Below are 22,237 nucleotides of genomic sequence, written 5' to 3'. Positions count from 1 at the left end.
CATTCCATTTCAACACATCAAAATTTACAACACAAAAGAGTTTCAACTACAAATTTGTGCAAAAGATGTAAATAACATGGAAATGTAAGCTTTAATTGTTTGCAGGACTGGAAAAGCTTACAACACCTGGTATTCCCAGACAGTCTCCCATTCAAGTACTAACCAGGCCCAACCCTAGGTAGCTTCTGAGATCAGACGAGATCAGGCGATCTAAGGGTGGAATGGCCGTAAGCAGAAGAACCTTGCAAACTAGAGGATTCAAATTTCATAGCTAAGACCATATTTGTTCAAAATCAAGAAAAAGCATTCCATTTTAACACATCAACATTTACAACACAAAAGAGTTTCAACTACAAATTTGTGCAAAATATGTAAATAACATGGAAATGTAAGCTTTCTTTGTTTGCAGGATTGAAAAAGCTTACAACACCTGGTATTCCCATTCAGTCTCCCATTTAAGTACTAACCAGGCCCACCCCTAGGTAGCTTCTGAGATCAGACAAGATCAGGCATTCTAAGGGTGGAATGGCCGTAAGCAGAAGAACCTTGCAAACTAGAGGATTCAAATTTCATAGATAAGACCATATTTGTTCAAAACCAAGAAAAAGCATTCCATTTCAACACATCAAAATTTACAACACAAAAGAGTTTCAACTACAAATTTGTGCAAAAGATGTAAATAACATGAAAATGTAAGCTTTAATTGTTTGCAGGACTGGAAAAGCTTACAACACCTGGTATTCCCAGACAGTCTCCCATTCAAGTACTAACCAGGCCCAACCCTAGGTAGCTTCTGAGATCAGACGAGATCAGGCGATCTAAGGGTGGAATGGCCGTAAGCAGAAGAACCTTGCAAACTAGAGGATTCAAATTTCATAGCTAAGACCATATTTGTTCAAAATCAAGAAAAAGCATTCCATTTTAACACATCAACATTTACAACACAAAAGAGTTTCAACTACAAATTTGTGCAAAATATGTAAATAACATGGAAATGTAAGCTTTAATTGTTTGCAGGACTGGAAAAGCTTAAAACGCCTGGTATTCCCATCCAGTCTCCCATCCAAGTACTAACCAGGCCCAACCCTAGGTAGCTTCTGAGATCAGACAAGATCAGGCGTTCTAAGGGTGGAATGGCCGTAAGCAGAAGAACCTTGCAAACTAGAGGATTCAAATTTCATAGATAAGACCATATTTGTTCAAAACCAAGAAAAAGCATTCCATTTCAACACATCAAAATTTACAACACAAAAGAGTTTCAACTACAAATTTGTGCAAAAGATGTAAATAACATGGAAATGTAAGCTTTAATTGTTTGCAGGACTGGAAAAGCTTACAACACCTGGTATTCCCATCCACTCTCCCATTCAAGTACTAACCCGGCCCAACCGTAGGTAGCTTCTGAGATCAGACAAGATCAGGCGTTCTAAGGGTGGAATGGCCATAAGCTGAATAACCTTGCAAACTAGAGGATTCAAATTTCATAGATAAGACCATATTTGTTCAAAACCAAGAAAAAGTATTCCATTTCAACACATCAAAATTTACAACACAAAAGAGTTTCAACTACAAATTTGTGGAAAAGATGTAAATAACATGGAAATGTAAGCTTTAATTGTTTGCAGGACTGGAAAAGTTTACAACACCTGGTATTCCCACACAGTCTCCCATTCATGTACTAACCAGGCCCAACCCTAGGTAGCTTCTGAGATCAGACGAGATCAGGCAATCTAAGGGTGGAATGGCCGTAAGCAGAAGAACCTTGCAAACTAGAGGATTCAAATTTCATAGATAAGACCATATTTGTTTAAAACCAAGAAAAAGCATTCCATTTTAACACATCAACATTTACAACACAAAAGAGTTTCAACTACAAATTTGTGCAAAATATGTAAATAACATGGAAATGTAAGCTTTAATTGTTTGCAGGACTGGAAAAGCTTACAACACCTGGTATTCCCATTCAGTCTCCCATTCAAGTACTAACCAGGCCCAACCCTAGGTAGCTTCTGAGATCAGACGAGATCAGGCGATCTAAGGGTGGAATGGCCGTAAGCAGAAGAACCTTGCAAACTAGAGGATTCAAATTTCATAGATAAGACCATATTTGTTTAAAACCAAGAAAAAGCATTCCATTTCAACACATCAAAATTTACAACACAAAAGAGTTTCAACTACAAATTTGTGCAAAAGATGTAAATAACATGGAAATGTAAGCTTTAATTGTTTGCAGGACTGGAAAAGCTTACAACACCTGGTATTCCCACACAGTCTCCCATTCATGTACTAACCAGGCCCAACCCTAGGTAGCTTCTGAGATCAGACGAGATCAGGCAATCTAAGGGTGGAATGGCCGTAAGCAGAAGAACCTTGCAAACTAGAGGATTGAAATTTCATAGATAAGACCATATTTGTTTAAAACCAAGAAAAAGCATTCCATTTTAACACATCAACATTTACAACACAAAAGATTTTCAACTACAAATTTGTGCAAAATATGTAAATAACATGGAAATGTAAGCTTTAATTGTTTGCAGGACTGGAAAAGCTTACAACACCTGGTATTTCCATTCAGTCTCCCATTCAAGTACTAACCAGGCCCAACCCTAGGTAGCTTCTGAGATCAGACGAGATCAGGCGATCTAAGGGTGGAATGGCCGTAAGCAGAAGAACCTTGCAAACTAGAGGATTCAAATTTTATAGATAAGACCATATTTGTTTAAAACCAAGAAAAAGCATTCCATTTCAACACATCAAAATTTACAACACAAAAGAGTTTCAACTACAAATTTGTGCAAAAGATGTAAATAACATGGAAATGTAAGCTTTAATTGTTTGCAGGACTGGAAAAGCTTACAACACCTGGTATTCCCATCCAGTCTCCCATTCAAGTACTAACCAGGCCCAACCCTAGATAGCTTCTGAGATCAGACGAGATCAGGCGATCTAAGGGTGGAATGGCCGTAAGCAGAAGAACCTTGCAAACTAGAGGATTCAAATTTCATAGCTAAGACCATATTTGTTCAAAACCAAGAAAAAGCATTCCATTTTAACACATCAACATTTACAACACAAAAGAGTTTCAACTACAAATTTGTGCAAAAGATGTAAATAACATGGAAATGTAAGCTTTAATTGTTTGCAGGACTGGAAAAGCTTACAACACCTGGTATTCCCAGACAGTCTCCCATTCAAGTACTAACCAGGCCCAACCCTAGGTAGCTTCTGAGATCAGACGAGATCAGGCGATCTAAGGGTGGAATGGCCGTAAGCAGAAGAACCTTGCAAACTAGAGGATTCAAATTTCATAGCTAAGACCATATTTGTTCAAAATCAAGAAAAAGCATTCCATTTTAACACATCAACATTTACAACACAAAAGAGTTTCAACTACAAATTTGTGCAAAATATGTAAATAACATGGAAATGTAAGCTTTAATTGTTTGCAGGACTGGAAAAGCTTACAACACCTGGTATTCCCATTCAGTCTCCCATTCAAGTACTATCCAGGCCCAACCCTAGGTAGCTTCCGAGATCAGACGAGATCAGGCGTTCTAAGGGTGGAATGGCCGTAAGCAGAAGAACCTTGCAAACTAGAGGATTCAAATTTCATAGCTAAGACCATATTTGTTCAAAATCAAGAAAAAGCATTCCATTTCAACACATCAACATTTACAACACAAAAGAGTTTCAAATACAAATTTGTGCAAAAGATGAAAAAAAACTGGAAATGTAAGCTTTCTTTGTTTGCAGGATTGAAAAAGCTTACAACACCTGGTATTCCCATTCAGTCTCCCATTTAAGTACTAACCAGGCCCACCCCTAGGTAGCTTCTGAGATCAGACAAGATCAGGCATTCTAAGGGTGGAATGGCCGTAAGCAGAAGAACCTTGCAAACTAGAGGATTCAAATTTCATAGATAAGACCATATTTGTTCAAAACCAAGAAAAAGCATTCCATTTCAACACATCAAAATTTACAACACAAAAGAGTTTCAACTACAAATTTGTGCAAAAGATGTAAATAACATGAAAATGTTAGCTTTAATTGTTTGCAGGACTGGAAAAGCTTACAACACCTGGTATTCCCAGACAGTCTCCCATTCAAGTACTAACCAGGCCCAACCCTAGGGAGCTTCTGAGATCAGACGAGATCAGGCGATCTAAGGGTGGAATGGCCGTAAGCAGAAGAACCTTGCAAACTAGAGGATTCAAATTTCATAGCTAAGACCATATTTGTTCAAAATCAAGAAAAAGCATTCCATTTTAACACATCAACATTTACAACACAAAAGAGTTTCAACTACAAATTTGTGCAAAAGATGTAAATAACATGGAAATGTAAGTTTTCTTTGTTTGCAGGACTGGAAAAGCTTACAACACCTGGTATTCCCATTCAGTCTCCCATTCAAGTACTAACCAGGCCCAACCCTAGGTAGCTTCTGAGATCAGACAAGATCAGGCATTCTAAGGGTAGAATGGCCGTGAGCAGAAGAATCTTGCAAACTAGAAGATTCAAATTTTATAGATAAGACCATATTTGTTCAAAATCAAGAAAAAGCATTCTATTTCAACACATCAAAATTTACAACACAAAAGAGTTTCAACTACAAATTTGTGCAAAAGATGTAAATACATGGAAATGTAAGCTTTAATTGTTTGCAGGACTGGAAAATCTTACAACACCTGGTATTCCCATTCAGTCTTCCATTCAAGTACTAACCAGGCCCAACCCTAGGTAGCTTCTGAGATCAGACGAGATCAGGCGTTCTAAGGGTGGAATGGCCGTAAGCAGAAGAACCTTGCAAACTAGAGGATTCAAATTTCATAGATAAGACCATATTTGTTTAAAACCAAGAAAAAGCATTCCATTTCAACACATCAAAATTTACAACACAAAAGAGTTTCAACTACAAATTTGTGCAAAAGATGTAAATAACATGGAAATGTAAGCTTTAATTGTTTGCAGGACTGGAAAAGCTTACAACACCTGGTATTCCCATCCAGTCTCCCATTCAAGTACTAACCAGGCCCCACCCTAGATAGCTTCTGAGATCAGACGAGATCAGGCGATCTAAGGGTGGAATGGCCGTAAGCAGAAGAACCTTGCAAACTAGAGGATTCAAATTTCATAGCTAAGACCATATTTGTTCAAAATCAAGAAAAAGCTTTCCATTTTAACACATCAACATTTACAACACAAAAGAGTTTCAACTACAAATTTGTGCAAAAGATGTAAATAACATGGAAATGTAAGTTTTAATTGTTTGCAGGACTGGAAAAGCTTACAACACCTGCTATTCCCAGACAGTCTCCCATTCAAGTACTAACCAGGCCCAACCCTATGTAGCTTCTGAGATCAGACGAGATCAGGCGATCTAAGGGTGGAATGGCCGTAAGCAGAAGAACCTTGCAAACTAGAGGATTCAAATTTCATAGCTAAGACCATATTTGTTCAAAATCAAGAAAAAGCATTCCATTTTAACACATCAACATTTACAACACAAAAGAGTTTCAACTACAAATTTGTGCAAAATATGTAAATAACATGGAAATGTAAGCTTTCTTTGTTTGCAGGATTGAAAAAGCTTACAACACCTGGTATTCCCATTCAGTCTCCCATTTAAGTACTAACCAGGCCCACCCCTAGGTAGCTTCTGAGATCAGACAAGATCAGGCATTCTAAGGGTGGAATGGCCGTAAGCAGAAGAACCTTGCAAACTAGAGGATTCAAATTTCATAGATAAGACCATATTTGTTCAAAACCAAGAAAAAGCATTCCATTTCAACACATCAAAATTTACAACACAAAAGAGTTTCAACTACAAATTTGTGCAAAAGATGTAAATAACATGAAAATGTAAGCTTTAATTGTTTGCAGGACTGGAAAAGCTTACAACACCTGGTATTCCCAGACAGTCTCCCATTCAAGTACTAACCAGGCCCAACCCTAGGTAGCTTCTGAGATCAGACGAGATCAGGCGATCTAAGGGTGGAATGGCCGTAAGCAGAAGAACCTTGCAAACTAGAGGATTCAAATTTCATAGCTAAGACCATATTTGTTCAAAATCAAGAAAAAGCATTCCATTTTAACACATCAACATTTACAACACAAAAGAGTTTCAACTACAAATTTGTGCAAAATATGTAAATAACATGGAAATGTAAGCTTTAATTGTTTGCAGGACTGGAAAAGCTTAAAACACCTGGTATTCCCATCCAGTCTCCCATCCAAGTACTAACCAGGCCCAACCCTAGGTAGCTTCTGAGATCAGACAAGATCAGGCGTTCTAAGGGTGGAATGGCCGTAAGCAGAAGAACCTTGCAAACTAGAGGATTCAAATTTCATAGATAAGACCATATTTGTTCAAAACCAAGAAAAAGCATTCCATTTCAACACATCAAAATTTACAACACAAAAGAGTTTCAACTACAAATTTGTGCAAAAGATGTAAATAACATGAAAATGTAAGCTTTAATTGTTTGCAGGACTGGAAAAGCTTACAACACCTGGTATTCCCAGACAGTCTCCCATTCAAGTACTAACCAGGCCCAACCCTAGGTAGCTTCTGAGATCAGACGAGATCAGGCGATCTAAGGGTGGAATGGCCGTAAGCAGAAGAACCTTGCAAACTAGAGGATTCAAATTTCATAGCTAAGACCATATTTGTTCAAAATCAAGAAAAAGCATTCCATTTTAACACATCAACATTTACAACACAAAAGAGTTTCAACTACAAATTTGTGCAAAATATGTAAATAACATGGAAATGTAAGCTTTAATTGTTTGCAGGACTGGAAAAGCTTAAAACGCCTGGTATTCCCATCCAGTCTCCCATCCAAGTACTAACCAGGCCCAACCCTAGGTAGCTTCTGAGATCAGACAAGATCAGGCGTTCTAAGGGTGGAATGGCCGTAAGCAGAAGAACCTTGCAAACTAGAGGATTCAAATTTCATAGATAAGACCATATTTGTTCAAAACCAAGAAAAAGCATTCCATTTCAACACATCAAAATTTACAACACAAAAGAGTTTCAACTACAAATTTGTGCAAAAGATGTAAATAACATGGAAATGTAAGCTTTAATTGTTTGCAGGACTGGAAAAGCTTACAACACCTGGTATTCCCATCCACTCTCCCATTCAAGTACTAACCCGGCCCAACCGTAGGTAGCTTCTGAGATCAGACAAGATCAGGCGTTCTAAGGGTGGAATGGCCATAAGCTGAATAACCTTGCAAACTAGAGGATTCAAATTTCATAGATAAGACCATATTTGTTCAAAACCAAGAAAAAGTATTCCATTTCAACACATCAAAATTTACAACACAAAAGAGTTTCAACTACAAATTTGTGGAAAAGATGTAAATAACATGGAAATGTAAGCTTTAATTGTTTGCAGGACTGGAAAAGTTTACAACACCTGGTATTCCCACACAGTCTCCCATTCATGTACTAACCAGGCCCAACCCTAGGTAGCTTCTGAGATCAGACGAGATCAGGCAATCTAAGGGTGGAATGGCCGTAAGCAGAAGAACCTTGCAAACTAGAGGATTCAAATTTCATAGATAAGACCATATTTGTTTAAAACCAAGAAAAAGCATTCCATTTTAACACATCAACATTTACAACACAAAAGAGTTTCAACTACAAATTTGTGCAAAATATGTAAATAACATGGAAATGTAAGCTTTAATTGTTTGCAGGACTGGAAAAGCTTACAACACCTGGTATTCCCATTCAGTCTCCCATTCAAGTACTAACCAGGCCCAACCCTAGGTAGCTTCTGAGATCAGACGAGATCAGGCGATCTAAGGGTGGAATGGCCGTAAGCAGAAGAACCTTGCAAACTAGAGGATTCAAATTTCATAGATAAGACCATATTTGTTTAAAACCAAGAAAAAGCATTCCATTTCAACACATCAAAATTTACAACACAAAAGAGTTTCAACTACAAATTTGTGCAAAAGATGTAAATAACATGGAAATGTAAGCTTTAATTGTTTGCAGGACTGGAAAAGCTTACAACACCTGGTATTCCCACACAGTCTCCCATTCATGTACTAACCAGGCCCAACCCTAGGTAGCTTCTGAGATCAGACGAGATCAGGCAATCTAAGGGTGGAATGGCCGTAAGCAGAAGAACCTTGCAAACTAGAGGATTCAAATTTCATAGATAAGACCATATTTGTTTAAAACCAAGAAAAAGCATTCCATTTTAACACATCAACATTTACAACACAAAAGATTTTCAACTACAAATTTGTGCAAAATATGTAAATAACATGGAAATGTAAGCTTTAATTGTTTGCAGGACTGGAAAAGCTTACAACACCTGGTATTTCCATTCAGTCTCCCATTCAAGTACTAACCAGGCCCAACCCTAGGTAGCTTCTGAGATCAGACGAGATCAGGCGATCTAAGGGTGGAATGGCCGTAAGCAGAAGAACCTTGCAAACTAGAGGATTCAAATTTTATAGATAAGACCATATTTGTTTAAAACCAAGAAAAAGCATTCCATTTCAACACATCAAAATTTACAACACAAAAGAGTTTCAACTACAAATTTGTGCAAAAGATGTAAATAACATGGAAATGTAAGCTTTAATTGTTTGCAGGACTGGAAAAGCTTACAACACCTGGTATTCCCATCCAGTCTCCCATTCAAGTACTAACCAGGCCCAACCCTAGATAGCTTCTGAGATCAGACGAGATCAGGCGATCTAAGGGTGGAATGGCCGTAAGCAGAAGAACCTTGCAAACTAGAGGATTCAAATTTCATAGCTAAGACCATATTTGTTCAAAACCAAGAAAAAGCATTCCATTTTAACACATCAACATTTACAACACAAAAGAGTTTCAACTACAAATTTGTGCAAAAGATGTAAATAACATGGAAATGTAAGCTTTAATTGTTTGCAGGACTGGAAAAGCTTACAACACCTGGTATTCCCAGACAGTCTCCCATTCAAGTACTAACCAGGCCCAACCCTAGGTAGCTTCTGAGATCAGACGAGATCAGGCGATCTAAGGGTGGAATGGCCGTAAGCAGAAGAACCTTGCAAACTAGAGGATTCAAATTTCATAGCTAAGACCATATTTGTTCAAAATCAAGAAAAAGCATTCCATTTTAACACATCAACATTTACAACACAAAAGAGTTTCAACTACAAATTTGTGCAAAATATGTAAATAACATGGAAATGTAAGCTTTAATTGTTTGCAGGACTGGAAAAGCTTACAACACCTGGTATTCCCATTCAGTCTCCCATTCAAGTACTATCCAGGCCCAACCCTAGGTAGCTTCCGAGATCAGACGAGATCAGGCGTTCTAAGGGTGGAATGGCCGTAAGCAGAAGAACCTTGCAAACTAGAGGATTCAAATTTCATAGCTAAGACCATATTTGTTCAAAATCAAGAAAAAGCATTCCATTTCAACACATCAACATTTACAACACAAAAGAGTTTCAACTACAAATTTGTGCAAAAGATGTAAATAACATGGAAATGTAAGTTTTCTTTGTTTGCAGGACTGGAAAAGCTTACAACACCTGGTATTCCCATTCAGTCTCCCATTCAAGTACTAACCAGGCCAAACCCTAGGTAGCTTCTGAGATCAGACAAGATCAGGCATTCTAAGGGTAGAATGGCCGTGAGCAGAAGAACCTTGCAAACTAGAAGATTCAAATTTTATAGATAAGACCATATTTGTTCAAAATCAAGAAAAAGCATTCTATTTCAACACATCAAAATTTACAACACAAAAGAGTTTCAAATACAAATTTGTGCAAAAGATGTAAATACATGGAAATGTAAGCTTTAATTGTTTGCAGGACTGGAAAAGCTTACAACACCTGGTATTCCCATTCAGTCTTCCATTCAAGTACTAACCAGGCCCAACCCTAGGTAGCTTCTGAGATCAGACGAGATCAGGCGTTCTAAGGGTGGAATGGCCGTAAGCAGAAGAACCTTGCAAACTAGAGGATTCAAATTTCATAGATAAGACCATATTTGTTTAAAACCAAGAAAAAGCATTCCATTTCAACACATCAAAATTTACAACACAAAAGAGTTTCAACTACAAATTTGTGCAAAAGATGTAAATAACATGGAAATGTAAGCTTTAATTGTTTGCAGGACTGGAAAAGCTTACAACACCTGGTATTCCCATCCAGTCTCCCATTCAAGTACTAACCAGGCCCAACCCTAGATAGCTTCTGAGATCAGACGAGATCAGGCGATCTAAGGGTGGAATGGCCGTAAGCAGAAGAACCTTGCAAACTAGAGGATTCAAATTTCATAGCTAAGACCATATTTGTTCAAAATCAAGAAAAAGCATTCCATTTTAACACATCAACATTTACAACACAAAAGAGTTTCAACTACAAATTTGTGCAAAAGATGTAAATAACATGGAAATGTAAGTTTTAATTGTTTGCAGGACTGGAAAAGCTTACAACACCTGGTATTCCCAGACAGTCTCCCATTCAAGTACTAACCAGGCCCAACCCTAGGTAGCTTCTGAGATCAGACGAGATCAGGCGATCTAAGGGTGGAATGGCCGTAAGCAGAAGAACCTTGCAAACTAGAGGATTCAAATTTCATAGCTAAGACCATATTTGTTCAAAATCAAGAAAAAGCATTCCATTTTAACACATCAACATTTACAACACAAAAGAGTTTCAACTACAAATTTGTGCAAAATATGTAAATAACATGGAAATGTAAGCTTTCTTTGTTTGCAGGATTGAAAAAGCTTACAACACCTGGTATTCCCATTCAGTCTCCCATTTAAGTACTAACCAGGCCCACCCCTAGGTAGCTTCTGAGATCAGACAAGATCAGGCATTCTAAGGGTGGAATGGCCGTAAGCAGAAGAACCTTGCAAACTAGAGGATTCAAATTTCATAGATAAGACCATATTTGTTCAAAACCAAGAAAAAGCATTCCATTTCAACACATCAAAATTTACAACACAAAAGAGTTTCAACTACAAATTTGTGCAAAAGATGTAAATAACATGGAAATGTAAGCTTTAATTGTTTTCAGGACTGGAAAAGCTTACAACACCTGGTATTCCCATCCACTCTCCCATTCAAGTACTAACCCGGCCCAACCGTAGGTAGCTTCTGAGATCAGACAAAATCAGGCGTTCTAAGGGTGGAATGGCCATAAGCTGAATAACCTTGCAAACTAGAGGATTCAAATTTCATAGATAAGACCATATTTGTTCAAAACCAAGAAAAAGTATTCCATTTCAACACATCAAAATTTACAACACAAAAGAGTTTCAACTACAAATTTGTGGAAAAGATGTAAATAACATGGAAATGTAAGCTTTAATTGTTTGCAGGACTGGAAAAGTTTACAACACCTGGTATTCCCACACAGTCTCCCATTCATGTACTAACCAGGCCCAACCCTAGGTAGCTTCTGAGATCAGACGAGATCAGGCAATCTAAGGGTGGAATGGCCGTAAGCAGAAGAACCTTGCAAACTAGAGGATTCAAATTTCATAGATAAGACCATATTTGTTTAAAACCAAGAAAAAGCATTCCATTTTAACACATCAACATTTACAACACAAAAGAGTTTCAACTACAAATTTGTGCAAAATATGTAAATAACATGGAAATGTAAGCTTTAATTGTTTGCAGGACTGGAAAAGCTTACAACACCTGGTATTCCCATTCAGTCTCCCATTCAAGTACTAACCAGGCCCAACCCTAGGTAGCTTCTGAGATCAGACGAGATCAGGCGATCTAAGGGTGGAATGGCCGTAAGCAGAAGAACCTTGCAAACTAGAGGATTCAAATTTCATAGATAAGACCATATTTGTTTAAAACCAAGAAAAAGCATTCCATTTCAACACATCAAAATTTACAACACAAAAGAGTTTCAACTACAAATTTGTGCAAAAGATGTAAATAACATGGAAATGTAAGCTTTAATTGTTTGCAGGACTGGAAAAGCTTACAACACCTGGTATTCCCACACAGTCTCCCATTCATGTACTAACCAGGCCCAACCGTAGGTAGCTTCTGAGATCAGACGAGATCAGGCAATCTAAGGGTGGAATGGCCGTAAGCAGAAGAACCTTGCAAACTAGAGGATTCAAATTTCATAGATAAGACCATATTTGTTTAAAACCAAGAAAAAGCATTCCATTTTAACACATCAACATTTACAACACAAAAGATTTTCAACTACAAATTTGTGCAAAATATGTAAATAACATGGAAATGTAAGCTTTAATTGTTTGCAGGACTGGAAAAGCTTACAACACCTGGTATTTCCATTCAGTCTCCCATTCAAGTACTAACCAGGCCCAACCCTAGGTAGCTTCTGAGATCAGACGAGATCAGGCGATCTAAGGGTGGAATGGCCGTAAGCAGAAGAACCTTGCAAACTAGAGGATTCAAATTTCATAGATAAGACCATATTTGTTTAAAACTAAGAAAAAGCATTCCATTTCAACACATCAAAATTTACAACACAATAGAGTTTCAACTACAAATTTGTGCAAAAGATGTAAATAACATGGAAATGTAAGCTTTAATTGTTTGCAGGACTGGAAAAGCTTACAACACCTGGTATTCCCATCCAGTCTCCCATTCAAGTACTAACCCGGCCAAACCCTAGATAGCTTCTGAGATCAGACGAGATCAGGCAATCTAAGGGTGGAATGGCCGTAAGCAGAAGAACCTTACAAACTAGAGGATTCAAATTTCATAGCTAAGACCATATTTGTTCAAAACCAAGAAAAAGCATTCCATTTTAACACATCAACATTTACAACACAAAAGAGTTTCAACTACAAATTTGTGCAAAAGATGTAAATAACATGGAAATGTAAGCTTTCTTTGTTTGCAGGATTGAAAAAGCTTACAACACCTGGTATTCCCATTCAGTCTCCCATTCAAGTACTAACCAGGCCAAACCCTAGGTAGCTTCTGAGATCAGACAAGATCAGGCGTTCTAAGAGTGGAATGGCCGTAAGCAGAAGAATCGTGCAAACTAGAGAATTCAAATTTCATAGCTAAGACCATATTTGTTCAAAACCAAGAAAAAGCATTCCATTTCAACACATCAAAATTTACAACACAATAGAGTTTCAACTACAAATTTGTGCAAAAGATGTAAATAACATGGAAATGTAAGCTTTAATTGTTTGCAGGACTGGAAAAGCTTACAACACCTGGTATTCCCATCCAGTCTCCCATTCAAGTACTAACCCGGCCAAACCCTAGATAGCTTCTGAGATCAGACGAGATCAGGCAATCTAAGGGTGGAATGGCCGTAAGCAGAAGAACCTTACAAACTAGAGGATTCAAATTTCATAGCTAAGACCATATTTGTTCAAAACCAAGAAAAAGCATTCCATTTTAACACATCAACATTTACAACACAAAAGAGTTTCAACTACAAATTTGTGCAAAAGATGTAAATAACATGGAAATGTAAGCTTTCTTTGTTTGCAGGATTGAAAAAGCTTACAACACCTGGTATTCCCATTCAGTCTCCCATTCAAGTACTAACCAGGCCAAACCCTAGGTAGCTTCTGAGATCAGACAAGATCAGGCGTTCTAAGAGTGGAATGGCCGTAAGCAGAAGAATCGTGCAAACTAGAGAATTCAAATTTCATAGCTAAGACCATATTTGTTCAAAACCAAGAAAAAGCATTCCATTTCAACACATCAAAATTTACAACACAAAAGAGTTTCAACTATAAATTTGTGCAAAAGATGTAAATAACATGGAAATGTAAGCTTTAATTGTTTGCAGGACTGGAAAAGCTTACAACACCTGGTATTCCCAGACAGTCTCCCATTCAAGTACTAACCAGGCCCAACCCTAGGTAGCTTCTGAGATCAGACGAGATCAGGCGTTCTAAGGGTGGAATGGCCGTAAGCAGAAGAACCTTGCAAATTAGAGGATTCAAATTTCATAGCTAAGACCATATTTGTTCAAAACCAAGAAAAAGCATTCCATTTTAACACATCAACATTTACAACACAAAAGAGTTTCAACTACAAATTTGTGCAAAAGATGTAAATAACATGGAAATGTAAGCTTTCTTTGTTTGCAGGATTGAAAAAGCTTACAACACCTGGTATTCCCATTCAGTCTCCCATTCAACTACTAACCAGGCCCAACCCTAGGTAGCTTCTGAGATCAGACGAGATCAGGCGTTCTAAGGGTGGAATGGCCGTAAGCAGAAGAACCTTGCAAATTAGAGGATTCAAATTTCATAGCTAAGACCATATTTGTTCAAAACCAAGAAAAAGCATTCCATTTCAACACATCAAAATTTACAACACAAAAGAGTTTCAACTACAAATTTGTGCAAAAGATGTAAATAACATGGAAATGTAAGCTTTCTTTGTTTGCAGGATTGAAAAAGCTTACAACACCTGGTATTCCCATTCAAGTACTAACCAGGCCCAACCCTAGGTAGCTTCTGAGATCAGACAAGATCAGGCATTCTAAGGGTGGAATGGCCGTAAGCAGAAGAACCTTGCAAACTAGAGGATCCAAATTTCATAGATAAGACCATATTTGTTCAAAACCAAGAAAAAGCATTCCATTTCAACACATCAAAATTTACAACACAAAAGAGTTTCAACTACAAATTTGTGCAAAAGATGTAAATAACATGGAAATGTAAGCTTTAATTGTTTGCAGGACTGGAAAAGCTTACAACACCTGGTATTCCCAGACAGTCTCCCATTCAAGTACTAACCAGGCCCAACCCTAGATAGCTTCTGAGATCAGACGAGATCAGGCGATCTAAGGGTGGAACGGCCGTAAGCAGAAGAACCTTGCAAACTAGAGGATTCAAATTTCATAGCTAAGACCATATTTGTTCAAAACCAAGAAAAAGCATTCCATTTTAACACATCAACATTTACAACACAAAAGAGTTTCAACTACAAATTTGTGCAAAAGATGTAAATAACATGGAAATGTAAGCTTTAATTGTTTGCAGGACTGGAAAAGCTTACAACAACTGGTATTCCCAGACTGTCTCCCATTCAAGTACTAACCAGGCCCAACCCTAGGTAGCTTCTGAGATCAGACGAGATCAGGCGATCTAAGGGTGGAATGGCTGTAACCAGAAGAACCTTGCAAACTAGAGGATTCAAATTTCATAGCTAAGACCATATTTGTTCAAAATCAAGAAAAAGCATTCCATTTTAACACATCAACATTTACAACACAAAAGAGTTTCAACTACAAATTTGTGCAAAAGATGTAAATAACATGGAAATGTAAGCTTTCATTGTTTGCAGGATTTAAAAAGCTTACAACACCTGGTATTCCCATTCAGTCTCCCATTCAAGTACTAACCAGGCCCAACCCTAGGTAGCTTCTGAGATCAGACAAGATCAGGTATTCTAAGGGTGGAATGGCCGTAAGCAGAAGAACCTTGCAAACTAGAGGATTCAAATTTCATAGATAAGACCATATTTGTTCAAAACCAAGAAAAAGCATTCCATTTCAACACATCAAAATTTACAACACAAAAGAGTTTCAACTACAAATTTGTGCAAAAGATGTAAATAACATGGAAATGTAAGCTTTAATTGTTTGCAGGACTGGAAAAGCTTACAACACCTGGTATTCCCAGACAGTCTCCCATTCAAGTACTAACCAGGCCCAACCCTAGATAGCTTCTGAGATCAGACGAGATCAGGCGATCTAAGGGTGGAACGGCCGTAAGCAGAAGAACCTTGCAAACTAGAGGATTCAAATTTCATAGCTAAGACCATATTTGTTCAAAACCAAGAAAAAGCATTCCATTTTAACACATCAACATTTACAACACAAAAGAGTTTCAACTACAAATTTGTGCAAAAGATGTAAATAACATGGAAATGTAAGCTTTCTTTGTTTGCAGGACTGGAAAAGCTTACAACACCTTGTATTCCCATTCAGTCTCCCATTCAAGTACTAACAAGGCCCAACCCTAGGTAGCTTCTGAGATCAGACGAGATCAGGCGATCTAAGGGTGGAATGGCCGTAAGCAGAAGAACCTTGCAAACTAGAGGATTCAAATTTCATAGATAAGACCATATTTGTTTAAAACCAAGAAAAAGAATTCCATTTCAACACATCAAAATTTACAACACAAAAGAGTTTCAACTACAAATTTGTGCAAAAGATGTAAATAACATGGAAATGTAAGCTTTAATTGTTTGCAGGACTGGAAAAGCTTACAACACCTGGTATTCCCATCCAGTCTCCCATTCAAGTACTAACCAGGCCCAACCCTAGATAGCTTCTGAGATCAGACGAGATCAGGCGATCTAAGGGTGGAATGGCCGTAAGCAGAAGAACCTTGCAAACTAGAGGATTCAAATTTCATAGCTAAGACCATATTTGTTTAAAACCAAGAAAAAGCATTCCATTTTAACACATCAACATTTACAACACAAAAGAGTTTCAACTGCAAATTTGTGCAAAATATGTAAATAACATGGAAATGTAAGCTTTAATTGTTTGCAGGACTGGAAAAGCTTACAACACCTGGTATTCCCAGACAGTCTCCCATTCAAGTACTAACCAGGCCCAACCCTAGATAGCTTCTGAGATCAGACGAGATCAGGCGATCTAAGGGTGGAACGGCCGTAAGCAGAAGAACCTTGCAAACTAGAGGATTCAAATTTCATAGCTAAGACCATATTTGTTCAAAACCAAGAAAAAGCATTCCATTTTAACACATCAACATTTACAACACAAAAGAGTTTCAACTACAAATTTGTGCAAAAGATGTAAATAACATGGAAATGTAAGCTTTAATTGTTTGCAGGACTGGAAAAGCTTACAACAACTGGTATTCCCAGACTGTCTCCCATTCAAGTACTAACCAGGCCCAACCCTAGGTAGCTTCTGAGATCAGACGAGATCAGGCGATCTAAGGGTGGAATGGCTGTAACCAGAAGAACCTTGCAAACTAGAGGATTCAAATTTCATAGCTAAGACCATATTTGTTCAAAATCAAGAAAAAGCATTCCATTTTAACACATCAACATTTACAACACAAAAGAGTTTCAACTACAAATTTGTGCAAAAGATGTAAATAACATGGAAATGTAAGCTTTCATTGTTTGCAGGATTGAAAAAGCTTACAACACCTGGTATTCCCTTTCAGTCTCCCATTCAAGTACTAACCAGGCCCAACCCTAGGTAGCTTCTGAGATCAGACAAGATCAGGTATTCTAAGGGTGGAATGGCCGTAAGCAGAAGAACTTTGCAAACTAGAGGATTCAAATTTCATAGATAAGACCATATTTGTTCAAAACCAAGAAAAAGCATTCCATTTCAACACATCAAAATTTACAACACAAAAGAGTTTCAACTACAAATTTGTGCAAAAGATGTAAATAACATGGAAATGTAAGCTTTAATTGTTTGCAGGACTGGAAAAGCTTACAACACCTGGTATTCCCAGACAGTCTGCCATTCAAGTACTAACCAGGCCCAACCCTAGATAGCTTCTGAGATCAGACGAGATCAGGCGATCTAAGGGTGGAACGGCCGTAAACAGAAGAACCTTGCAAACTAGAGGATTCAAATTTCATAGCTAAGACCATATTTGTTCAAAACCAAGAAAAAGCATTCCATTTTAACACATCAACATTTACAACACAAAAGAGTTTCAACTACAAATTTGTGCAAAAGATGTAAATAACATGGAAATGTAAGCTTTCTTTGTTTGCAGGACTGGAAAAGCTTACAACACCTTGTATTCCCATTCAGTCTCCCATTCAAGTACTAACAAAGCCCAACCCTAGGTAGCTTCTGAGATCAGACGAGATCAGGCGATCTAAGGGTGGAATGGCCGTAAGCAGAAGAACCTTGCAAACTAGAGGATTCAAATTTCATAGATAAGACCATATTTGTTTAAAACCAAGAAAAAGAATTCCATTTCAACACATCAAAATTTACAACACAAAAGAGTTTCAACTACAAATTTGTGCAAAAGATGTAAATAACATGGAAATGTAAGCTTTCTTTGTTTGCAGGACTGGAAAAGCTTACAACACCTTGTATTCCCATCCAGTCTCCCATTCAAGTACTAACCAGGCCCAACCCTAGATAGCTTCTGAGATCAGACGAGATCAGGCGATCTAAGGGTGGAATGGCCGTAAGCAGAAGAACCTTGCAAACTAGAGGATTCAAATTTCATAGCTAAGACCATATTTGTTTAAAACCAAGAAAAAGCATTCCATTTTAACACATCAACATTTACAACACAAAAGAGTTTCAACTGCAAATTTGTGCAAAATATGTAAATAACATTGAAATGTAAGCTTTAATTGTTTGCAGGACTGGAAAAGCTTACAACAACTGGTATTCCCAGACTGTCTCCCATTCAAGTACTAACCAGGCCCAACCCTAGGTAGCTTCTGAGATCAGACGAGATCAGGCGATCTAAGGGTGGAATGGCTGTAACCAGAAGAACCTTGCAAACTAGAGGATTCAAATTTCATAGCTAAGACCATATTTGTTCAAAATCAAGAAAAAGCATTCCATTTTAACACATCAACATTTACAACACAAAAGAGTTTCAACTACAAATTTGTGCAAAAGATGTAAATAACATGGAAATGTAAGCTTTCATTGTTTGCAGGATTGAAAAAGCTTACAACACCTGGTATTCCCAGACAGTCTCCCATTCAAGTACTAACCAAGCCAAACCCTAGGTAGCTTCTGAGATCAGACAAGATCAGGCGTTCTAAGAGTGGAATGGCCGTAAGCAGAAGAATCGTGCAAACTAGAGAATTCAAATTTCATAGCTAAGACCATATTTGTTCAAAATCAAGAAAAAGCATTCCATTTCAACACATCAAAATTTACAACACAAAAGAGTTTCAACTATAAATTTGTGCAAAAGATGTAAATAACATGGAAATGTAAGCTTTAATTGTTTGCAGGACTGGAAAAGCTTACAACACCTGGTATTCCCAGACAGTCTCCCATTCAAGTACTAACCAGGCCCAACCCTAGGTAGCTTCTGAGATCAGACGAGATCAGGCGTTCTAAGGGTGGAATGGCCGTAAGCAGAAGAACCTTCCAAACTAGAGGATTCAAATTTCATAGCTAAGACCATATTTGTTCAAAACCAAGAAAAAGCATTCCATTTTAACACATCAACATTTACAACACAAAAGAGTTTCAACTACAAATTTGTGCAAAAGATGTAAATAACATGGAAATGTAAGCTTTCTTTGTTTGCAGGATTGAAAAAGCTTACAACACCTGGTATTCCCATTCAGTCTCCCATTCAAGTACTAACCAGGCCCAACCCTAGGTAGCTTCTGAGATCAGACAAGATCAGGTATTCTAAGGGTGGAATGGCCGTAAGCAGAAGAACCTTGCAAACTAGAGGATTCAAATTTCATAGATAAGACCATATTTGTTCAAAACCAAGAAAAAGCATTCCATTTCAACACATCAAAATTTACAACACAAAAGAGTTTCAACTACAAATTTGTGCAAAAGATGTAAATAACATGGAAATGTAAGCTTTAATTGTTTGCAGGACTGGAAAAGCTTACAACACCTGGTATTCCCAGACAGTCTCCCATTCAAGTACTAACCAGGCCCAACCCTAGATAGCTTCTGAGATCAGATGAGATCAGGCGATCTAAGGGTGGAACGGCCGTAAGCAGAAGAACCTTGCAAACTAGAGGATTCAAATTTCATAGCTAAGACCATATTTGTTCAAAACCAAGAAAAAGCATTCCATTTTAACACATTAACATTTACAACACAAAAGAGTTTCAACTACAAATTTGTGCAAAAGATGTAAATAACATGGAAATGTAAGCTTTCTTTGTTTGCAGGACTGGAAAAGCTTACAACACCTTGTATTCCCATTCAGTCTCCCATTCAAGTACTAACAAGGCCCAACCCTAGGTAGCTTCTGAGATCAGACGAGATCAGGCGATCTAAGGGTGGAATGGCCGTAAGCAGAAGAACCTTGCAAACTAGAGGATTCAAATTTCATAGATAAGACCATATTTGTTTAAAACCAAGAAAAAGAATTCCATTTCAACACATCAAAATTTACAACACAAAAGAGTTTCAACTACAAATTTGTGCAAAAGATGTAAATAACATGGAAATGTAAGCTTTAATTGTTTGCAGGACTGGAAAAGCTTACAACACCTGGTATTCCCATCCAGTCTCCCATTCAAGTACTAACCAGGCCCAACCCTAGATAGCTTCTGAGATCAGACGAGATCAGGCGATCTAAGGGTGGAATGGCCGTAAGCAGAAGGACCTTGCAAACTAGAGGATTCAAATTTCATAGCTAAGACCATATTTGTTTAAAACCAAGAAAAAGCATTCCATTTTAACACATCAACATTTACAACACAAAAGAGTTTCAACTGCAAATTTGTGCAAAATATGTAAATAACATGGAAATGTAAGCTTTAATTGTTTGCAGGACTGGAAAAGCTTACAACACCTTGTATTCCCATTCAGTCTCCCATTCAAGTACTAACCAGGCCCAACCCTAGGTAGCTTCTGAGATCAGACGAGATCAGGCGATCTAAGGGTGGAATGGCCGTAAGCAGAAGAACCTTGCAAACTAGAGGATTCAAATTTCATAGATAAGACCATATTTGTTTAAAACCAAGAAAAAGCATTCCATTTCAACACATCAAAATTTACAACACAAAAGAGTTTCAACTACAAATTTGTGCAAAAGATGTAAATAACATGGAAATGTAAGCTTTAATTGTTTGCAGGACTGGAAAAGCTTACAACACCTGGTATTCCCACCCAGACTCCCATTCAAGTACTAAATAGGCCCAACCCTAGATAGCTTCTGAGATCAGACGAGATCAGGCAATCTAAGGGTGGAATGGCCGTAAGCAGAAGAACCTTGCAAACTAGAGGATTCAAATTTCATAGCTAAGACCATATTTGTTCAAAACCAAGAAAAAGCATTCCATTTTAACACATCAACATTTACAACACAAAAGAGTTTCAACTACAAATTTGTGCAAAAGATGTAAATAATATGGAAATGTAAGCTTTCTTTGTTTGCAGGATTGAAAAAGCTTACAACACCTGGTATTCCCATTCAGTCTCCCATTCAAGTACTAACCAGGCCCAACCCTAGCTAGCTTCTGAGATCAGACAAGATCAGGCATTCTAAGGGTGGAATGGCCGTAAGCAGAAGAACCTTGCAAACTAGAGGATTCAAATTTCATAGATAAGACCATATTTGTTCAAAACCAAGAAAAAGCATTCCATTTCAACACATCAAAATTTACAACACAAAAGAGTTTCAACTACAAATTTGTACAAAAGATGTAAATAACATGGAAATGTAAGCTTTAATTGTTTGCAGGACTGGAAAAGCTTACAACACCTGGTATTCCCATTCAGTCTCCCATTCAAGTACTAACCAGGCCCAACCCTAGGTAGCTTCTGAGATCAGACGAGATCAGGCGTTCTAAGGGTGGAATGGCCGTAAGCAGACGAACCTTGCAAACTAGATGATTCAAATTTCATAGATAAGACCATATTTGTTCAAAACCAAGAAAAAGCATTCCATTTCAACACATCAAAATTTACAACACAAAAGAGTTTCAACTACAAATTTGTGCAAAAGATGTAAATAACATGGAAATGTAAGCTTTAATTGTTTGCAGGACTGGAAAAGCTTACAACACCTGGTATTCCCAGACAGTCTCCCATTCAAGTACTAACCAGGCCCAACCCTAGGTAGCTTCTGAGATCAGACGAGATCAGGCGATCTAAGGGTGGAATGGCCGTAAGCAGAAGAACCTTGCAAACTAGAGGATTCAAATTTCATAGCTAAGACCATATTTGTTCAAAATCAAGAAAAAGCATTCCATTTTAACACATCAACATTTACAACACAAAAGAGTTTCAACTACAAATTTGTGCAAAATATGTAAATAACATGGAAATGTAAGCTTTAATTGTTTGCAGGACTGGAAAAGCTTACAACACCTGGTATTCCCATTCAGTCTCCCATTCAGGTACTAACCAGGCCCAACCCTAGGTAGCTTCTGAGATCAGACAAGATCAGGCGTTCTAAGGGTGGAATGGCCGTAAGCAGAAGAACCTTGCAAACTAGAGGATTCAAATTTCATAGCTAAGACCATATTTGTTCAAAACCAAGAAAAAACATTCCATTTCAACACATCAAAATTTACAACACAAAAGAGTTTCAACTACAAATTTGTG

At 37.6% G+C, this 22,237-nt stretch overlaps 71 pseudogenes; all 71 read right to left on the bottom strand.

Annotated features, from left to right (window-relative positions):
• Window positions 1-114: 114 nt before the first annotated feature.
• LOC140568530 (5S ribosomal RNA) lies at window positions 115-233 on the bottom strand (annotated as a pseudogene).
• Window positions 234-418: 185 nt separating this feature from the next.
• Window positions 419-537, bottom strand: LOC140567145 (5S ribosomal RNA; annotated as a pseudogene).
• Window positions 538-722: 185 nt separating this feature from the next.
• LOC140568529 (5S ribosomal RNA) lies at window positions 723-841 on the bottom strand (annotated as a pseudogene).
• A 185-nt stretch (window positions 842-1,026) lies between these two features.
• LOC140567311 (5S ribosomal RNA) lies at window positions 1,027-1,145 on the bottom strand (annotated as a pseudogene).
• A 185-nt stretch (window positions 1,146-1,330) lies between these two features.
• Window positions 1,331-1,449, bottom strand: LOC140568221 (5S ribosomal RNA; annotated as a pseudogene).
• A 185-nt stretch (window positions 1,450-1,634) lies between these two features.
• Window positions 1,635-1,753, bottom strand: LOC140567183 (5S ribosomal RNA; annotated as a pseudogene).
• A 185-nt stretch (window positions 1,754-1,938) lies between these two features.
• LOC140570851 (5S ribosomal RNA) lies at window positions 1,939-2,057 on the bottom strand (annotated as a pseudogene).
• Window positions 2,058-2,242: 185 nt separating this feature from the next.
• LOC140566007 (5S ribosomal RNA) lies at window positions 2,243-2,361 on the bottom strand (annotated as a pseudogene).
• A 185-nt stretch (window positions 2,362-2,546) lies between these two features.
• Window positions 2,547-2,665, bottom strand: LOC140573031 (5S ribosomal RNA; annotated as a pseudogene).
• Window positions 2,666-2,850: 185 nt separating this feature from the next.
• LOC140571143 (5S ribosomal RNA) lies at window positions 2,851-2,969 on the bottom strand (annotated as a pseudogene).
• Window positions 2,970-3,154: 185 nt separating this feature from the next.
• On the bottom strand, window positions 3,155-3,273 carry LOC140568527 (5S ribosomal RNA; annotated as a pseudogene).
• A 185-nt stretch (window positions 3,274-3,458) lies between these two features.
• LOC140571217 (5S ribosomal RNA) lies at window positions 3,459-3,577 on the bottom strand (annotated as a pseudogene).
• A 185-nt stretch (window positions 3,578-3,762) lies between these two features.
• LOC140567143 (5S ribosomal RNA) lies at window positions 3,763-3,881 on the bottom strand (annotated as a pseudogene).
• A 185-nt stretch (window positions 3,882-4,066) lies between these two features.
• On the bottom strand, window positions 4,067-4,185 carry LOC140572522 (5S ribosomal RNA; annotated as a pseudogene).
• A 185-nt stretch (window positions 4,186-4,370) lies between these two features.
• Window positions 4,371-4,489, bottom strand: LOC140567755 (5S ribosomal RNA; annotated as a pseudogene).
• A 184-nt stretch (window positions 4,490-4,673) lies between these two features.
• Window positions 4,674-4,792, bottom strand: LOC140573406 (5S ribosomal RNA; annotated as a pseudogene).
• A 185-nt stretch (window positions 4,793-4,977) lies between these two features.
• Window positions 4,978-5,096, bottom strand: LOC140571989 (5S ribosomal RNA; annotated as a pseudogene).
• A 185-nt stretch (window positions 5,097-5,281) lies between these two features.
• LOC140570501 (5S ribosomal RNA) lies at window positions 5,282-5,400 on the bottom strand (annotated as a pseudogene).
• A 185-nt stretch (window positions 5,401-5,585) lies between these two features.
• Window positions 5,586-5,704, bottom strand: LOC140567142 (5S ribosomal RNA; annotated as a pseudogene).
• Window positions 5,705-5,889: 185 nt separating this feature from the next.
• LOC140568526 (5S ribosomal RNA) lies at window positions 5,890-6,008 on the bottom strand (annotated as a pseudogene).
• A 185-nt stretch (window positions 6,009-6,193) lies between these two features.
• On the bottom strand, window positions 6,194-6,312 carry LOC140566637 (5S ribosomal RNA; annotated as a pseudogene).
• Window positions 6,313-6,497: 185 nt separating this feature from the next.
• On the bottom strand, window positions 6,498-6,616 carry LOC140568525 (5S ribosomal RNA; annotated as a pseudogene).
• A 185-nt stretch (window positions 6,617-6,801) lies between these two features.
• Window positions 6,802-6,920, bottom strand: LOC140567310 (5S ribosomal RNA; annotated as a pseudogene).
• A 185-nt stretch (window positions 6,921-7,105) lies between these two features.
• Window positions 7,106-7,224, bottom strand: LOC140568220 (5S ribosomal RNA; annotated as a pseudogene).
• Window positions 7,225-7,409: 185 nt separating this feature from the next.
• Window positions 7,410-7,528, bottom strand: LOC140567182 (5S ribosomal RNA; annotated as a pseudogene).
• A 185-nt stretch (window positions 7,529-7,713) lies between these two features.
• On the bottom strand, window positions 7,714-7,832 carry LOC140570850 (5S ribosomal RNA; annotated as a pseudogene).
• A 185-nt stretch (window positions 7,833-8,017) lies between these two features.
• Window positions 8,018-8,136, bottom strand: LOC140566006 (5S ribosomal RNA; annotated as a pseudogene).
• A 185-nt stretch (window positions 8,137-8,321) lies between these two features.
• On the bottom strand, window positions 8,322-8,440 carry LOC140573030 (5S ribosomal RNA; annotated as a pseudogene).
• Window positions 8,441-8,625: 185 nt separating this feature from the next.
• Window positions 8,626-8,744, bottom strand: LOC140571142 (5S ribosomal RNA; annotated as a pseudogene).
• A 185-nt stretch (window positions 8,745-8,929) lies between these two features.
• LOC140568524 (5S ribosomal RNA) lies at window positions 8,930-9,048 on the bottom strand (annotated as a pseudogene).
• Window positions 9,049-9,233: 185 nt separating this feature from the next.
• Window positions 9,234-9,352, bottom strand: LOC140571216 (5S ribosomal RNA; annotated as a pseudogene).
• Window positions 9,353-9,537: 185 nt separating this feature from the next.
• On the bottom strand, window positions 9,538-9,656 carry LOC140568131 (5S ribosomal RNA; annotated as a pseudogene).
• A 184-nt stretch (window positions 9,657-9,840) lies between these two features.
• LOC140571442 (5S ribosomal RNA) lies at window positions 9,841-9,959 on the bottom strand (annotated as a pseudogene).
• Window positions 9,960-10,144: 185 nt separating this feature from the next.
• LOC140571140 (5S ribosomal RNA) lies at window positions 10,145-10,263 on the bottom strand (annotated as a pseudogene).
• A 185-nt stretch (window positions 10,264-10,448) lies between these two features.
• LOC140568523 (5S ribosomal RNA) lies at window positions 10,449-10,567 on the bottom strand (annotated as a pseudogene).
• A 185-nt stretch (window positions 10,568-10,752) lies between these two features.
• LOC140567141 (5S ribosomal RNA) lies at window positions 10,753-10,871 on the bottom strand (annotated as a pseudogene).
• A 489-nt stretch (window positions 10,872-11,360) lies between these two features.
• LOC140567180 (5S ribosomal RNA) lies at window positions 11,361-11,479 on the bottom strand (annotated as a pseudogene).
• Window positions 11,480-11,664: 185 nt separating this feature from the next.
• LOC140570849 (5S ribosomal RNA) lies at window positions 11,665-11,783 on the bottom strand (annotated as a pseudogene).
• A 185-nt stretch (window positions 11,784-11,968) lies between these two features.
• Window positions 11,969-12,087, bottom strand: LOC140567369 (5S ribosomal RNA; annotated as a pseudogene).
• Window positions 12,088-12,272: 185 nt separating this feature from the next.
• On the bottom strand, window positions 12,273-12,391 carry LOC140573029 (5S ribosomal RNA; annotated as a pseudogene).
• A 185-nt stretch (window positions 12,392-12,576) lies between these two features.
• LOC140567121 (5S ribosomal RNA) lies at window positions 12,577-12,695 on the bottom strand (annotated as a pseudogene).
• A 185-nt stretch (window positions 12,696-12,880) lies between these two features.
• LOC140567543 (5S ribosomal RNA) lies at window positions 12,881-12,999 on the bottom strand (annotated as a pseudogene).
• Window positions 13,000-13,184: 185 nt separating this feature from the next.
• Window positions 13,185-13,303, bottom strand: LOC140567120 (5S ribosomal RNA; annotated as a pseudogene).
• A 185-nt stretch (window positions 13,304-13,488) lies between these two features.
• On the bottom strand, window positions 13,489-13,607 carry LOC140567542 (5S ribosomal RNA; annotated as a pseudogene).
• Window positions 13,608-13,792: 185 nt separating this feature from the next.
• On the bottom strand, window positions 13,793-13,911 carry LOC140570621 (5S ribosomal RNA; annotated as a pseudogene).
• A 185-nt stretch (window positions 13,912-14,096) lies between these two features.
• LOC140571562 (5S ribosomal RNA) lies at window positions 14,097-14,215 on the bottom strand (annotated as a pseudogene).
• A 477-nt stretch (window positions 14,216-14,692) lies between these two features.
• On the bottom strand, window positions 14,693-14,811 carry LOC140571413 (5S ribosomal RNA; annotated as a pseudogene).
• A 185-nt stretch (window positions 14,812-14,996) lies between these two features.
• On the bottom strand, window positions 14,997-15,115 carry LOC140567916 (5S ribosomal RNA; annotated as a pseudogene).
• A 185-nt stretch (window positions 15,116-15,300) lies between these two features.
• LOC140572251 (5S ribosomal RNA) lies at window positions 15,301-15,419 on the bottom strand (annotated as a pseudogene).
• A 185-nt stretch (window positions 15,420-15,604) lies between these two features.
• On the bottom strand, window positions 15,605-15,723 carry LOC140571412 (5S ribosomal RNA; annotated as a pseudogene).
• A 185-nt stretch (window positions 15,724-15,908) lies between these two features.
• LOC140572305 (5S ribosomal RNA) lies at window positions 15,909-16,027 on the bottom strand (annotated as a pseudogene).
• A 185-nt stretch (window positions 16,028-16,212) lies between these two features.
• Window positions 16,213-16,331, bottom strand: LOC140571139 (5S ribosomal RNA; annotated as a pseudogene).
• Window positions 16,332-16,516: 185 nt separating this feature from the next.
• LOC140571411 (5S ribosomal RNA) lies at window positions 16,517-16,635 on the bottom strand (annotated as a pseudogene).
• Window positions 16,636-16,820: 185 nt separating this feature from the next.
• LOC140567915 (5S ribosomal RNA) lies at window positions 16,821-16,939 on the bottom strand (annotated as a pseudogene).
• A 185-nt stretch (window positions 16,940-17,124) lies between these two features.
• Window positions 17,125-17,243, bottom strand: LOC140573456 (5S ribosomal RNA; annotated as a pseudogene).
• A 185-nt stretch (window positions 17,244-17,428) lies between these two features.
• LOC140566738 (5S ribosomal RNA) lies at window positions 17,429-17,547 on the bottom strand (annotated as a pseudogene).
• Window positions 17,548-17,732: 185 nt separating this feature from the next.
• Window positions 17,733-17,851, bottom strand: LOC140566009 (5S ribosomal RNA; annotated as a pseudogene).
• A 185-nt stretch (window positions 17,852-18,036) lies between these two features.
• Window positions 18,037-18,155, bottom strand: LOC140566622 (5S ribosomal RNA; annotated as a pseudogene).
• Window positions 18,156-18,340: 185 nt separating this feature from the next.
• On the bottom strand, window positions 18,341-18,459 carry LOC140567914 (5S ribosomal RNA; annotated as a pseudogene).
• Window positions 18,460-18,644: 185 nt separating this feature from the next.
• LOC140567604 (5S ribosomal RNA) lies at window positions 18,645-18,763 on the bottom strand (annotated as a pseudogene).
• Window positions 18,764-18,948: 185 nt separating this feature from the next.
• LOC140570610 (5S ribosomal RNA) lies at window positions 18,949-19,067 on the bottom strand (annotated as a pseudogene).
• Window positions 19,068-19,252: 185 nt separating this feature from the next.
• On the bottom strand, window positions 19,253-19,371 carry LOC140572250 (5S ribosomal RNA; annotated as a pseudogene).
• Window positions 19,372-19,556: 185 nt separating this feature from the next.
• LOC140570437 (5S ribosomal RNA) lies at window positions 19,557-19,675 on the bottom strand (annotated as a pseudogene).
• Window positions 19,676-19,860: 185 nt separating this feature from the next.
• LOC140572304 (5S ribosomal RNA) lies at window positions 19,861-19,979 on the bottom strand (annotated as a pseudogene).
• A 185-nt stretch (window positions 19,980-20,164) lies between these two features.
• On the bottom strand, window positions 20,165-20,283 carry LOC140571138 (5S ribosomal RNA; annotated as a pseudogene).
• Window positions 20,284-20,468: 185 nt separating this feature from the next.
• On the bottom strand, window positions 20,469-20,587 carry LOC140566523 (5S ribosomal RNA; annotated as a pseudogene).
• A 185-nt stretch (window positions 20,588-20,772) lies between these two features.
• Window positions 20,773-20,891, bottom strand: LOC140567870 (5S ribosomal RNA; annotated as a pseudogene).
• A 185-nt stretch (window positions 20,892-21,076) lies between these two features.
• On the bottom strand, window positions 21,077-21,195 carry LOC140573179 (5S ribosomal RNA; annotated as a pseudogene).
• Window positions 21,196-21,380: 185 nt separating this feature from the next.
• On the bottom strand, window positions 21,381-21,499 carry LOC140568201 (5S ribosomal RNA; annotated as a pseudogene).
• Window positions 21,500-21,684: 185 nt separating this feature from the next.
• LOC140568522 (5S ribosomal RNA) lies at window positions 21,685-21,803 on the bottom strand (annotated as a pseudogene).
• A 185-nt stretch (window positions 21,804-21,988) lies between these two features.
• LOC140572388 (5S ribosomal RNA) lies at window positions 21,989-22,107 on the bottom strand (annotated as a pseudogene).
• Between the last annotated feature and the right edge of the window lie 130 nt (window positions 22,108-22,237).

Source organism: Salminus brasiliensis, chromosome 11 (assembly GCF_030463535.1).
Source record: "Salminus brasiliensis chromosome 11, fSalBra1.hap2, whole genome shotgun sequence".
Lineage (NCBI taxonomy): Eukaryota > Metazoa > Chordata > Actinopteri > Characiformes > Bryconidae > Salminus > Salminus brasiliensis.
Note: the sequence above shows the minus strand (reverse complement) of the source record. Positions and strands in the feature narration are given on the sequence as shown.